The sequence below is a fragment of the Ambystoma mexicanum genome, chromosome 12, assembly GCF_040938575.1.
Source record: "Ambystoma mexicanum isolate Mex_15411 chromosome 12, UKY_AmexF1_1, whole genome shotgun sequence".
Taxonomy (NCBI): domain Eukaryota; kingdom Metazoa; phylum Chordata; class Amphibia; order Caudata; family Ambystomatidae; genus Ambystoma; species Ambystoma mexicanum.
This window is the reverse complement of record NC_090936.1, coordinates 637960937-637974899: the sequence shown is the minus strand read 5'-3', so window position 1 is coordinate 637974899 and position 13963 is coordinate 637960937. Positions and strand designations below refer to the sequence as shown.

At 45.8% G+C, this 13963-nt stretch overlaps 1 protein-coding gene across 3 annotated transcripts in view; it reads left to right on the top strand.

Moving 5' to 3' along the window:
* The window catches only part of WASL (WASP like actin nucleation promoting factor), a 619654-nt gene that overhangs the window by 585791 nt on the left and 19900 nt on the right, over positions 1–13963 (top strand). The gene's annotated exons all lie outside the window — the stretch shown is intronic.

Below are 13963 nucleotides of genomic sequence, written 5' to 3'. Positions count from 1 at the left end.
ATTGGTTTGCTACGTAATACAATACCAAACGTCCAGCAGTGCCATACTCGTTTCCCCCTCCCCTCCCTTGTCTTTTGCTCCTTCCTGCTGATATCATCAACATGCCACAATGCTCTGTTTCTAGGCACTGAAGAGGCGTGCTAGTTTTCAAAGCTAGCGCAGTGCTTTTTGTGGATCACTCGTGTGCTGCGTAAGATATAAACAAAGGAAAATGCTTCACATTGGAAGTTTCCATAAAAGTACAACAAATTGCACATTGTCAAACATGCCTGGTATATAGACAGCCCAAAATAAAACACAATCTCTAAAGCTCCTGGTAACAACATTAAGAAATAAAGTGCTAATGTATATTGTGACAAACCCCTGGGCTTTAGCAGTGGAATACTTTCATGTCTTACAGAACTGCAAAGGGGCAAAATGGTATTCAAGTGCAGCAGTGATTTTTCAAAACGCATGCCACAAGACAAATTCTTGCAGGGCAACCCTCTCAGTGCAGTCTGCTTTTCAAGACCATCAGCAGTAATTTGCCACAACGCAATCTAGTTCAAAGAATCCTATGCTTATAGCTGGTTATCAAAGCAAGTATGAGGGTAGAGCACCATGTGTATCAAAAGTAAAATGGATTCTCACCATATCTTTGCTCTCTTCTTTACTTCTCTATAATCCATGATGGCTTTTTATATAGATAATTTAAAAAGCCAGTTGGCATTATTCAGGATATTCCCTGAATCTTCATACCGAAGCGGCAGTCATAGCCTTTTCAGTTGCTGACAAATGTAATTTAAGCAAAGTACATTTTAACTTCATGCAGATTCTTAGATCATTCAAAAGCAATCTAGTAAGTACTTATTGTTAAGCGAACCTAATCTTAACCCACAGTCCGTTGTTTCAATGGTTTGATTGCAAAATATCTTCCTCGAATGGCTCGTTCAGCAGTATTTGAATGTTACAAAATGAGGTTGAGCGGTGGATGCCCAAAATATTGCTGAAGAAATCATTCTCAACTAACTTCAAAGCATCAGTGGAATTCAGTCCTCCCCCGTATCTCCCCAACATGGCTTACCACATGTATGGCCTTACATTTTTTTTTATATATCTGCAACATAAGGTTTACAGGATAATGATTTAAGTTTTCAGCAAATCACAGTAGTCCCCTGGGCCTTTTCAGTATGAGTTTACCATGAAAAATCCACTGTTCGAGAAACCTAGCCCATGCACATTATTTTAGCTTAGTAGCCAAGCAGGTACACTTTTGAAGACTTGCAAGAACTGCAGCAGAGCTACATGCAAACGCTATCTGACAAATCTAGCAATAACAAGACTCGCCCACCACACCGCTACCTTTATAGGTTTTGACCTCGTAAATAAACTGAAAACTAGGAAGCATTTGTAAAGACAAAACCATTTATTCACAATCTTCGTAATGTATAAACAATCATATTCTTATTTTTTTCACAACTTGAATTAAAGAGCAGAACACAGACAAAATATGTGGATAATCCTATGCAGAAGAAAATCCTAATCGCTCAATGTCCTATTCACCAACACACGTCAATCCTTCAGTCACTCTCAGCATATCTAAATACACAGCAATTGCACCTTGCATGGCCATTGGTTCTGACACGTTTAAACCCATTCCCATTGCAGCAGGGACTTAACGGGGCTTTCTATTGTGGCGCGGACCCCTGTGCATTGTCTGATTGGCTCAGGAGTGTTGTCCAGTCCCTCAAGTATGTTGGTCCCCTGATGAAGACGTTGTACTTTTCACACATCGAAACCGGTCGGGTCATTTTATTCTGGAACACTGAGTAGAAGATGCACGCATGAAGAATAAATGAATGTCAATCTCAACCTATACCTGAAGAAAAATCTTTTGTTACTCAAATTGATTGTGTTCCTGAGGTGTGTTTGTGAATGACATTGAGTGATTAGGATTTCTTTTGCGTATGGTTATCCAGTTGTATATTGTCTGAGTACTGCTCTAAAAAATAAGAATATGATCGTTTATGTATTATGAAGATTTTCAACACATTGTTTTGTCTTTACAAATATTGTCCCAGCACTGTTTTTTGTTTTCATTGTCACCGTTCCCCTGATTCTGGGAAGTAGGGAAACCTGCGTTTGTTTTTCCCGAAAACTAGGAAGACCACCCTTCAAACAATAGTACCCTGCCCAATGTCTGAAAGATAGCCTGCCTTCTCGGTTCTGGCTTTTCCAGAATGTACTGATATTATGTCGACATAGTTGACTAAACCATGCTGATCTCCTGAACAGTGTTCTCCTAGAAACCCCTGTCCAAATGACAGCCAGAATCACTATTTTCCATATTGCACATATTGGTAATTTTCCATTAATGCGTGCTTAAATCTTCACTCTGAGGTGCGTACCACCACGTGATACATTTGGTGCCACTCACACACATGCTGCATTTGCAGGTTGTACCCTTCGCAAACCATGATACACTTACTTTCTAACTGAGTTGAACGGAAAACATGGGTAACGCCCCAAAAATAAATCAATGTGATCCCATGTTCTCATGTAATAGTTGACAGAAATGATGGAGAGCCTAGGCTAAATATTGGTCTTGGAAGAAATTAATAAACACAATAAGATTACATGATCATAACGAATATAGATTTGCATCTATATTCCCTAATTCTGCACTAAAAGTGCAGCGTATACTGCACTTATTCCTAACCCATTACAATGTCAAGTGTTTCATGGGAACCTGGTCAAGGCGTATTGACCTTTAATTCCCTCAATACAATCTCGGTTTAGATACTTATCAGGACGTCAATCTCTTCCTCTATACCATTATTATACTTCCATCCTTGTGCCGGTGTTCCAAGTGAAATATCCATATTTCTGCGTTTATTGTAGATCTGGCAGTATAAACAATGCCATTTCCCCATATTAGCCTGGTGTCTACAGCAACAAAACATTAACACTGCTAAAAGAGCTGAAAACATTTATTGGATGACTTCCTCCCCGACTTCCTCCGAGTGGTAGCAGACATTAGATGTAATGTTATTTCTGAGGCTTGTGGAATCTGCTTAGATCACATGCTGTGCATAGGCCGACATCTAGTGGAAGCTGCGGAGTATTACAGTTTGTTTTTCGAAACTCAAAAATGGGCGTCGACACAGGGCGTGCCAGTAATACTATCCCTAGTGTGACGTCCACTGTACCCATGATCCCTCACGCGTGTAGGACCCTCAGATTGTTTTTTTCCGCCATACTGGTCGGAAGCATTTCGTGGAGTTCCCTGGCCTTGGCCATACTTTTGCAAAATATCGTTATATTTTCCCCATTCTCCACCCCAACGTCGAGTCACTGAACTTCACACTCGACGCCGGCCCGGAGAAGAAATCTACCGTCGACAGCTGCATGACGGATTTGGGCCTCGGAAGGCCTGTGGCCTTGGCCCGGGCCTCGGAAGGCCTCTGGCCTCGGCCCTGCAAGAAGGGAGAGTGGGGGGTGGACATACTCTACACGCTTTTGGTATATAGGTACATTCTTATATATTCCTACACTTATTAGCCCGCTGCCACGAGGTGCGTATGGAGGGTACCCCTTTCCAATTCTGCCCCAAGTGCAACCGCAAGTACCCTTGGGTTGACACACGCCACGTGCAATCTCTGCTTGCCGAGGGACCACCCCGAGGCGTACTGCAGAGCGTGTAGTAGGTTTAAACCGAAAACACTTAAGGACCGTTCGATCAAGCGTTGGGCCCACCACGCCAGGCGTCAGGAGGCCATGGCAGCGGAGGGCACCTTCAGCGATGGCAGCAACGCCGTGCTTTCAGACGGCAAGGGGAATGTGGCATCAAGAGACAGCCGAGCGCAAGTCCCCGACCTCGGAAGGTCGTCCGGCAGGGCAGCTATGGGGGAAGACCCCCGGCGACACAAGCGCTACCCACAGCACTTCCACAAAGCACATGAAGTCCAACCGAGACTCAACGCGCACGTCGAGTTCTCAGAAAGAGGTACATAGAGAACGGTCCGAATCGGTGTCCTCTGGGCGTTCTCGATCTAGATCGCCGCATGACTCCAGGCAATCCTCCACTGTTGCCAAGAGTGCCTCGCTCCCCAAGTTAACAGAAGTTCAATCGTCTGAAGACGAAGCCGACTTCCAGAGCCGCACTCCAGGAGTTGGCGCCCGCAGACCGCGTAACGGCGGCTCCCGAGTCCCTACCTCCACGTTCTAAAGATAGGGACACTACCCCCGAACCTCGACGCCAGGCGTCGGAAGGCTCCAAAGGGGCGAAAAAGCAGGGAAAACACTCTTCCGCCCACGGGGAGGGGGGAAAACAGAGGAAGTAGTCTCAGCCTCCTCACACAACTCAAAGACTTCCCACTCCACATAAACAGACAGACAAGTCCCAGTCCTCTGTTATCCCAAGGACCCCTGCTAAAACCACTAAGTCTAGTCAGGATAAGGCGGAGAAAGCCCCAGAAAGGATCATTCCCAGTTCTAGAGAATGGTCTAGTGAGGACATAGGGTTATGTCAGGGATGTCTTAATTGGCAGATGTTTACTCAAAAAACCCTGAACACTTTCTCTCCTATACTCCCGATGGGTCAGCACCCTCAGGCTCTAAGGATCCAATACCTCCAAGTAAGAAGTCCTGGTTTGAAGCCCCAACACGGTCTTCGGACCCCTTCTATATACAGCCCTACTCTCAATATCAAGGAGATACATCCTTTTGTGAGGATCCAGATTTGGGCATGTTGGAAGAGCAAACTGGTACAGGCTACTATGGGGATGATGAGGACCAAGAAGAGGAAGAGTAAGACCCTGAGCCCTACAGAGTAGATTCCCCGGTAGAGAAAGAACCCCCGATTACCGACTCCCCTGTCGACAATCAACCTCTCCTGAATGAAGTTCTGTCCCGAGCGGCAGAACATTTCCACATTGACACCCAGGGTGCTCAAGAGGAGAGGGACCTCGCCGAAGAGTTAGTGGGAGAAAGGAGGCCTGTTGAGGCCATCCCTCTCCTTAAGTCTATTCGGAGAAGAATAGACCCTTCACTTTTAAATCCTAACCTCACCAGGGCGGTGAACCCCAGGATTGAGAAACTTTTCAGGGCAGCCCAATCAGACCCACTGTATATAAGGGGGCATCTGAAACCGGACTCCCTGGTTGTTACAAACACCCGTAAGAGGGCTGGAACACCCTTGTCATCGTCCGAAGCTCCTCCCTACAAGGAGAGCAAGAAACTGTATGGTTTGGGCAGGAAAGTAGCCTCCACTTCCGCCTACCAGGCAAGGATTGCCAACTCCACCACCCTGGCCAGCTACAACTGCCATCAGTGGGAAGAGGTCGCGGCACTCATAGACTCCGCCCCAGAACCCTTAAAGAGCCAGTTGGCACGAGTTGCGGCGGAGGGAAGAGCCGTGTCCGGTTGCATTTTAAAAGCAACCTTTGATGCCGCGGATAACGCCGACAGATTGATAGCAGAAGGAACTGTTATCAAGAGACACGCTAGGTTACGGCAGTCTGGATTCAAAGCTGAAACCCAAGCATCATTGTTAGATAAACCGGTGGATCCGGATCTGTTTGGTAAGGCGGTCGAGGAAGCGCTCAAAAATGGCAAGGACGAGTATGAGACACTCAAATCCCTAGGCCAACTAACCAATAAACCCCCTAATCAGAGAGGGAATGGCAATTTTCGACGCCAACGTGGCCAAAATTCCCAGAGAGGATATAACTATTCCCAGGGGCAGGGTACACCGTCGAACAATAATAACCAACAGTCTACCCAGGGTTACGGCAGGGGTAATAAGAGGACGTGGTAAAGGTAGTCTCAGTCTCAGTAAAGGAGGCGGCACGCCTCCACCAAAACAGTGACGCTCCATTCAGGGTCCCTTCTCACGCAACCCCAGTAGGGGGACGCATTTCCAACCTCACCCAAGTTTGGGAAGGGATCACATCAGACAGATGGGTGCTGTCCACAGTATCCGCAGGGTACTGCATAGAACTGTTAGAGCGTCCCCGGAACCCTCCTCCACGACAAAGAATACATTCTTTGGAACACCAGAAGATCCTCCTCGAGGAGATTGTCAATCTGCTAGCAAAGGACGCGATAGAACTCGTCCCGGGACACCAGGTAAACAAGGGCATTTATTCAACTTACTTCCTTGTGCCAAAACAAGATTTGACAATGCGCCCAGTATTGGACTTAAAGCCTGCAAACAAGTATGTCAAGCCCCAAAAATTTCGCATGACTACTCTCCAGGAGGTAATCCCCTCCTAAAAAAAGGGGGGGATTACATGGCAACATTGGACATGAAAGATGCCTATTTTCATATTTCCATGTTCCCAGCGCACATCGCTTCAAGGTGGACAGTCGGCACTACCAGTTCAAGGTACTGCCTTTCGGGATAGCTTCGGCTCCAAGGGTATTCACCAAGGTACTGGCGGTGGTGGCAGCACACCTACGCAGGGAGGCAATCCCGGTGTACCCTTACCTGGACGACTGGCTCATCACTGGGGAGAACCCAGTAATTTGCAGAACAAACATTCAAAGGACAATCAACCTCCTCTTCGAATTGGGCTTCTCAATAAACGAGAAAAAGTCAAGTCTGGTGCCAAGCACCTCCAAACAGTTCCTAGGAGCTATCCTAGACACTCAAGAGGGGTTGACCTTTCCTTCCGAGGAAAGAATTCGGAATATACTACTGCAAATTCCGCAATATCAGTCCGGTCGCCAGATAACCGTACGCAAAGCAATGCGGTTGCTGGGCATGATGGCGTCATGTATTTACCTGGTCCCCCACGCGCGCCTGCGCATGCGTCCCATGCAGGAATGGCTGGCGAAACAGTGGTCTCAGGCAAGTGGTCAGTGGGACGATCTAGTGGTTGTTTCGCCAACACTTGTACAAAGCCTAAACTGGTGGACAAGAGAAAATCTGTCCAAGGGGAAACCCTTTTACGATCCCAAGATACAGGCAGTAGTCACAACCGATGCATGCCTAACAGGGTGGGGAGCTCACCATCTCCACCACACAGCTCAGGGTCTCTGGTCTCACTCAGTGGCCAAGAATCACATCAACCTGCTAGAGCTTATGGCAGTATTCAGAGCGCTTCAAGCGTTCGAGCCCTACCTGCTAAATCCGTCAGTGCAAATCCGGACGGACAGCACTGCAGCCATGTTTTACCTGAACAAGCAAGGAGGGACTCGTTCGCCAAATCTGTCCAAGCTTGCCCAGAAAATTTGGATATAGGCACTCAGACGGAACATCTTCCTGTCATCGCAACATGTTCCAGGGGATCTCAATTCTCTAGCGGATGCTCTAAGCAGAGACCCCCTCCCAGAAGAACACAAATGGTGTCTACACAGAGAAGTCATAGAAAATATCTTCTCTCAGTGGGGTTTCCCCACTGTAGACCTATTCGCCACAAGCGAAAACAGACAATGCCCAGGATTTTCATCCAGGTTCCCCCAACCAGCCTCCCAGGGGAACGCCCTGTGGATGAACTGGTCAGGAATGTGTGCGTACGCTTTTCCACCAACTCCTCATCATGAAGGTGGTCAACAAGATGAACAGAGTCGATGACGCTCGTCCTGGTTGCTCCCATGTGGGCGAGACAATCGTGGTTCCCACACTTACGCAGATTGGCGGTGTGCGAACCGATCAACCTTTCGGCCTGGTACAACCTACTGACCCAGCTCCAAGGTCAAACAGTGCATCCTCAACCAACTCGATGAACCTGGCAGCATGGCTCCTGAGGTCATAGAGTTCGGACATCTCAATTTACCACAGAGGTGTATGGACATCCTAAAGGAATCTAGGAAGCCAAACACGAGGCACTGCTACTTTGACAAATGGAGGAGATTCGTTATCTGGTGCCAGAATAAACAAATCAACCCAGTTGATTGCACTCCTTCCACTATTGTTACATACATGCTCCACCTGCTGGATGCAGGACTGGTTTTTAACTCACTGAAGGTACACCTGGCAGCTCTGTCGGCATACACCACTTCCCATAACAAGGTGTCGAGGTGGAAAGTACCAGTAGTTAAAGCCTTCATGGAAGGAGTAAAGAGACTTCACCTTCCTATTTCTAACCCACCACCAGGATGGGACCTTAACGTGGTGCTATCTAAACTCATGGGCCCCCCATTTGAGCCCATGCATAAGTGCAGTCTCAAACACCTGACTTATAAGACGGCCTTCTTAGTAGCTATTACATCTATAAGAAGGGTCAGTGAAATTCAGGCTCTGTCGGTGCAAGATCCTTTCTTTACTGTCCATAAAGATAAACTGGTTTTACGCACACACCCTAGGTTCTCACCTAACTTTATTTCTAAATTCCACGTGAACCAGTCCATCGAGCTTCCGGCTTTCTTCCAAGACCCACAGAGCTCGGCTGAGGTGAAACTACACACCCTAGATATGCATAGGGTGGTCCTCTACTATGTAAACAAGACCAGAAAGCTAAGGAAAACAGACCAACTGTTTGTCTCCGTAGCTACAGGCAGAGAGGGGGATCGCGTCTCTAAAGGTGCCATCTCTAAGTGGATTATTAACTGTATCCAGCTGTGTTACTCCCTTTCTGGAAAGACTCTGCCTTTCACGCCAAGAGCCCACTCTACAAGAGGCATTGGGGCCACTCTGGCTTTCATTGTAAATGTCCCCCTTGACACCATTTGCAAAGCAGCTACTTGGAGCTCTATTCACACTTTTACTCAGCACTGCTGCATTGACACCCATCCCAAGACAGATACCCAAGTGGGACAAGCGGTTCTAAGACATTTATTTGCTCATGACCCTTCTCACATCCCACCTCCTTCTTCAGGTACTGCTCGCTAATCTATGCACAGCATGTGATCTAAGCAGATTCCACAAGCCACAGAAGGGATACATTACTCATCGTAATCGTATTTCTGATGCTTGTATCTGCTTAGATTCACATGCGACCCACCCTTCCTCCCCTCTGAGAGAAGGCGCATGGATGCTTGTAGTCTTACCTTTCTTTATATCTGCTTGGATCATCTGTACTCGCGCTTCTCCTCATGCTACCTCATGTCAGAAAAAATACAATCCGAGGGTCCTACACGCGTGAGGGATCATGGGTACAGTGGACGTCACACCATGGATAGTATTACTGGCACGACCTGTGTCGACGCCCATTTTCGAGTTTCGAAAAAAAAAACAAATACTCCGCAGCTTCCACTAGATGTCGGCCTATGCACAGCATGTGAATATAAGCAGATACAAGCATCAGAAATACGATTACGGTGAGTAATGTATCCCATACATACTTTGGCATTACGAAAAATACCTTAAAAATGAAAGAAAACAGTTCACCAAGAAATTACCTAATTGGGCTACATGTACTAGTATAGCATTATCTCAGATCATTTTTTGCAAGATTGCATTTTGACATGTAAATGGTAATACATCGAATTGCTGCTAGTATGTTGCACTTCTTTTAATCAAATTGAGTAGGTGTTGTGTCCACTTGGGCTGAATGTATTTGTGAATTATTTTTCACGGTCATGTTATTCTTTGCACCATTGCACTTTAATGTGTTCATAGGAGTACATCTGACTGCTGCTAATATGTTGCACTTCTCTAATGTAGGGTGAGACCTTGTTGTGCCCATTTGGGCCGTATTTATTGGTGAACTGTTTTTTTTTAAATTTTATTTTTAAGGTCTTTATCGTAATGCTTTAGTATCTATGTGACATTACACGTAATGGCTGCTAGAACTTTGTACTTTTCTGTCTTTATATTCGTCAGGGATATGGATATAGTAAGTATCTGTAGTTCGTGACTGTTTATTTTCCTTTGCACTTTAGCTCCACAAAAGTGTGTTAATGGGCGTTTCGATGGAGAAACAATTCGAATTTATTATCACGCGATAAGTTTGTTTTTAAGGTTACAGTAATCATGAGCCGGTTGTTTACTTTTATTAAATTTGAGGCTTTAACTCCATTTAGTAATGGCGTTGAGATTAGTTCAGATCTTCTTGTGATGCACAATAGCTCAGACACATGATTTCGAACGACAGGAAGTGAGGCTGCATAGTTTGTTTAAATCGTTTGTTTTTTTAATCATTATTGCCTGACAAAGTCCTGGATTGTACAGAACGCATGACATTTGTCCATTTGATTTTGGATTTTGAATGTACTTATTTATATAATGCTGAAGGGCCTGAGGGCATAGAAGTGCTAAACCCAACAAGGGACTACAGACAGTCACAAACCACGTTAACTACCCTGGGTCCAGAGGGACGGGGCGAATAACAAACCATCAAAGCCATGAGCTATATCGAATCAGGAAAAAGATGTCTTTTAAGGCTCCACTTGAATTTCTCTAATGATTTAGTATTGCTTTATAGACCTCGCCCGAGGACCATACAGGGAGTGCGCCCTGATGCGCGAGGGCCTTTCACGAGGTCTGAGGGCCCATAACGATTGTACGGCCCAAGGGCAAGGTCTATAAAGTTATTGGCCAAACACATAACAAGTTTATGTAAAAATACATATTTTTTCATTATTTTTTGGGGGAACTTAAATATTCCATGTGAAGTTTAAAAAAGATGAAAAATCGCATGACAAAAATGTCATGATTATTCATAGTCGATTGTTTTCATTCATTTAAACAAAACGAAAAAAGGACAGTATTTGTAGGCAAATGTAATTTTAAAGAAGGCCAGTAGAGGTGAGTGAAGCACTGTTAGTGCTCGACTTTCTGAGCTAAAAAAAAAAAAGCAAAGGCCGCATTTGTGTTTTTATATGAAAACCTCTGGGCTAGAAGAAAACTCTGAGCCTATAGCTGCTCGTATAGCCCGCAAATTGACAAATGGGTCACCCTTTCAGGGTTCTAATACGTCTAAGATCCTGAGGTAGAGCATTCCACGCCCTGGAAGCTGCTGTGTAGAATGCACTTTTACCTACAGTAGACCATATCATCCTAGGGACACTGAGCAAATTGGTATTTTTAGATGTTAGTACTCTGTGAATGCTTTTTAGACAGTCCCAGCCAGATACGCTGGGTTAGCACTCAAGCATTTGTGTTATGGTAAGCAGGCAGTGCGAGATCCAGTCTTCCATTGGGAGCCCGTGGAGGCTTTTTCTAGCTTGGGAGACATGGGTCTCTCCTTTTCAGTCACTCTCACCACACTGTTCTGCATCACCTGTAGTTTTGCAACGTCACCCTTGTTAATGCCTACTAAGAGACTACTACAGTAGTCCATTTTTGTACAGATAATGGCCCTGGTCGTAGTGACACTTTGTTTTGGACAAGAACGGACAAATCTGTCTGCAGTTTATCATATACCGAAACCAGACTATTAACTTGGGGCCGCAAGCACATCGTCTGATCCAAGTAGACCCCCCACGTTTTCACCTTAACTTGCATAGAAATCCTGCAGCGAGCGATCGCAAGATGTTGATATTCTGCGCCTAATTTACATAACCTAGCCGTAGTGCCTGCAATCATAAATTGGGTCTTGTCATTGTTCAACGCCAGCCCATTCCTCACCATCCAGGACTGAATCAGTGTGAACACTCCATTGAGGTTTTGCAGGTCCTTTTTCATACACCGCTGACAACGGAATTACGCACTGCGTATCATCCACGTAATTTGTGAATTTAACACTCTTGCCCTCTAACAATTGAAATAGTGGAAGGGTAAAAAGTGACAGTGAAATACAGGGTCCTTGAGGAACTTCATACAAAACCGTAACTGGGGCTGCCTCTGCGGTTCCATGTTAGGCAGAATTGCATGCAATACCCTCTGGGACCACTACACACAATTAGGACTACAGGTGTTAGCAAAACCAACCTTTGGTATAGGTCTGTACCACAGTTTTTTTGGTAGCGAGCTGACCAGCCAGGCTTATCTCAAGAGTGAATGTGAGCAGTACAAGTAGTTGCACAGATGACTTTCAATCACAGTGGTTCAAGTAGACACTTATACTCAAGGTTTCTTGGTAAAACACGTATTAATTTATTACACAATCATTTATAAAACATTTCACTGATAGAAGGCAACTTGATATTATATACCAATACACTTCAATACAAAACTCTAAGCTTTTGGGACAGTTTGAGCTCCCCTGAAATGGAAGCAAAATGGCAGTTCAGTTACTTAGAAGTGAGCAAAAGGGACACAAGTAAGTAGAATAGATCACATATACGTATTAGACAGTGCAAATAGTTTCAGTTCACCAGAGGAGTTCAATTCAAGTCAATAGGCCAGGCCAAAGTCAATGGGCTAGTGTTCTGGATAGGAAAGAGCAGTTCTGGTATCAAACAGTAAAGTCTTTGTAAAAGTTCTCGGAAGTAGATTAGGCGAAAAAGAATCATTTTTGGGGTCACAAGCTGATTAGGCCTGCAAGTTGGGAAAGTTTCACAAACCCTCACCGCGAGAGTGGCGTTCTCTCAATCAGGTTTGCACAGTACCTTAGTATGAAGAAACAAATGCAGCTGAAGTTGTTGGTTCCTGGCAGTTCCTGCAGGTCTCGCTGTTCCTGAGCCTCAGTCGTGGGGACAAGAGGGAGGACGTCGGGGGACTCCTGCACAGGATCGTCGGGGGGGGGGAAAAAAGATGGAGTCACTTCAGTTCCAGTAGCTGTAGATTCAAGCACACAAGCTGGTATCCCTCTCCCTGGTTAATCCTAACCAGCCTTAAGAATGGTGTCCAGGTGGCTTACGAGTTGATTGGTCCCACCAACTCAAAGGAAGAAGTCGTCCTTGAAGGGGCTTCTCTGTCGAGATGAACTTGGCAATTCGGTCCTGCAGCAGGGCTTCACCGGGCAAACTAACGGTCCAGGAGTTGCAGCAGCCGTCCTCTTCCAGCTCTTCTTCGGTTCTTTCGTTCCAGTGGTCGACTCTGCTTTGCAGTCCAAGAGACTCAACTTTTTAAACAGTTTTCTCCCTTTCATTCCAGCCTAGCTGTCACTCACCCAGCAAGGGTGGCTGTCTTTGCCGGACACTCAGCCAGCCAATCATGCCAGAGTGCTTAAGTACAGGGAGTTTCGGGCACCTCCCTCACCACCCCAGACACTCAGACGCCAGAGGCGGTCTTCAGTCCTGAAGCCCGCCAAAGGCACACGAACAAAGGGACCAAATCTGGTTTGGCGCGGAGAGACAAACACTAGAAGGACCTTTCCAAAAAGAAATGGCGAAAAAAAGACTGCCACCTGTTTAAACAATGGACTTAAGGGAGTTGCTTCCTCCCACTGATGGAGTCGCGGGTCTCTGTGCGGGCTGGCTACCCACCACAATTGTGGCGTGGTCACACCACCACAAAACTCTGTTCCATCTTGTTTGGATTGCCTCTGTTCTCGCACGCCAGTGTCCCAGCATTTCTCATTTTGTGCTGGCCCTGCTCTGGCTTATGCACCTTCTCTGACCGCTCTGCCTCCTTCTGCTCTGTTACGTGCAGGGGGCATCCCCTGCTATTCTTGGCTTTGCGCCCTCTCTCAGCTTTCCACCTACTCTTGCTGGTTATTTGGCTTGTACAATTATGCGGCCTTCATCAGGACAGATTCAATTTGTTTGAAAATGTGTTGTCTGAGTAGTAGCCCAAAATCATCACAAGGTGGAATTGGCCCTCATGTTTAGAAGTAGTCCAATATTGGTGTGGATTAGCAGGACAACCATAATTAAATATGAAGAACTGGTCTTGGTCAATGCACTAGATTCAGGAGAACCGGGGTGAGTCCTGTATTACTTTTGGCGGAGAGCTACTGTGAGGCGTTTGGTACCGGTTGCACCGGTTGTTGAGACGAGACGCACTACGCCACGTGTCAAAAGTTTTTCTGAGCAGCTGACTCTGGAATGGATATCTAATAGTAATATTTATATAATCTCGCTGATGAGGAATCTTCAGGAGAAGAATCCATAGAAAAAAAACTTACCAGTAAGTAATTTCTCATACTGCCTCACTGTTTTTCTCAGTTTCACTCCACCGTACCATTTCATAGCACCCAATGCATTGCAAAGA